Source organism: Mus caroli, chromosome 10 (genome assembly GCF_900094665.2).
Source record: "Mus caroli chromosome 10, CAROLI_EIJ_v1.1, whole genome shotgun sequence".
Classification (NCBI taxonomy): domain Eukaryota; kingdom Metazoa; phylum Chordata; class Mammalia; order Rodentia; family Muridae; genus Mus; species Mus caroli.
Genome location: NC_034579.1, coordinates 55,848,019 through 55,849,661, shown reverse-complemented (window position 1 = coordinate 55,849,661; position 1,643 = coordinate 55,848,019). Strand labels below are relative to the sequence as shown.

The window sequence follows — 1,643 nt, the reverse complement described above, 5'->3', positions numbered from 1 at the left end:
AGACAGGGTTTCTCTGTGTAGCCCTGGCTGTCCTGGAACTCACTCTGTAGACCAGGCTGGCCTCGAACTCAGAAATCCACCTGCCTCTGCCTCCTGAGTGCTGGGATTAAAGGCGTGTGCACCACGCCCGGCTTGAGTTCATCTTGATCCAAAGGCAGCTAGGAGCCAACTGTCTTTTCTGCGGGCACCCAGGAGGAGGGTCTCTTCTGCACTGGGTAGAACTTGAGCATAGGACCTCAAAGCTCAACCCCCACAGTGATGCACTTCCTCCAACAAGGCCATGCCTCCTAATAGTGCCACTTCCCATGCACCAAACATATTCAAACCACCACACACAGCAAACAAGCAGCAGGGCTGGGTCTCTTCTGAGTCTCTGGGCCCATAATACTTACTCATGTGTGGTAACCTTAGCTGGCTTAGGACTTGCCATGCAGACCAGGCTGTCACAGAGATCCACCTGCTTCTGCCTCCCGAATGCTCGATTAAAGGTGTTGCATTACGATGCTCCATAGTTGATTATTTCAGAACGGAGAGCTGGGAGTTCCTCCTCCATGCTCCGGCTGGGGAACCAACCTTTAGGGAACGAGGGGGCAGAGGCTTGTTTTTGATAGCATGCTTTCAGCCACCTGGACACATAAGCATCCAGGAGGGCCAGGAGGATGGACATCTATGTGTGGGTGAAGGAATGGGTGCTTCTGAGAGCTAGAGATGGGAGAATGGAGGAATCCTGGGTCTGCCTCCTGGGGAGCTGGAGTCTCGTTCTCATCTCTGGGTCCTTTGGGAATGCAGGAAGAAGAATGTGCTCCACACAGGATGTTTGGCAGAGACCTGGAAGATGGGCCTGTAGGTGGGGTTGCTAGCGCTGGGACTTGGCAGGATAGCAGTAATTACCATAAATTACTGTGCTTGGGACAAAGGCAGAAGAGCAATGTCCTGCAAAAGGGACTTGACAGACATTGGAAGTCAGGCTGGGTTGCTGGGTCACCGGTGTAGTGGCACATACTTTTAATCCCAGCACTCAGGAGGCAGTAAGTGCTGGGACTTTATATCACCTGCTGGACACTGAATGCTTCAATGGCAGAATTGCCAGGCTGTAACAGAGCCTGCATGGCCCTTCCACAAAGCAGGGCATGTTTGCTTTCAGTCCCTTGCAGGAAAGGTTAGCAGAGCCCTGATCATGGCAAATAGACCCGAAAACTGAGCTAGACAGGAAAGTGGGTTTCAGGGACACAGAGGGTGGGCCATCATGATGTGTCAGCAGGAGCCAGACCCCTTGCCTGTGTAGCCTTCCTTCACCCCACCCACTTAGCTCACTGCTTTCCTATTGGCAGCTCTTCTGTATGGTGCCTGAGCTGCAGCAGGCGGGTTTCATGCATGGTACAGTGGCAGTGTGGCTTTGTGTCTTAGTACATAGTATCCTGCTTCAGTGATTGTGCCCTACCTGACTTACTGGCTTCAGAAACCACCATGGGCTTGTTTAAACAGCTGGTGTGTGGTCAGGCCTATTGTGGTAATAGAAAGGTCCAAGGAGCCGGGCGTGGTGGCGCATGCCTTTAATCCCAGCACTTGGGAGGCAGAGGCAGGCGGATCTCTGAGTTCGAGGCCAGCCTGGTCTACAGAGTGAGTTCCAGGACAGCTGGGCT

General features: G+C 53.1%; 1 protein-coding gene across 5 annotated transcripts in view; it reads left to right on the top strand.

Annotated features, from left to right (window-relative positions):
- Positions 1–1,643, top strand: part of Pald1 (phosphatase domain containing paladin 1) — a 68,837-nt gene that overhangs the window by 32,612 nt on the left and 34,582 nt on the right. The gene's annotated exons all lie outside the window — the stretch shown is intronic.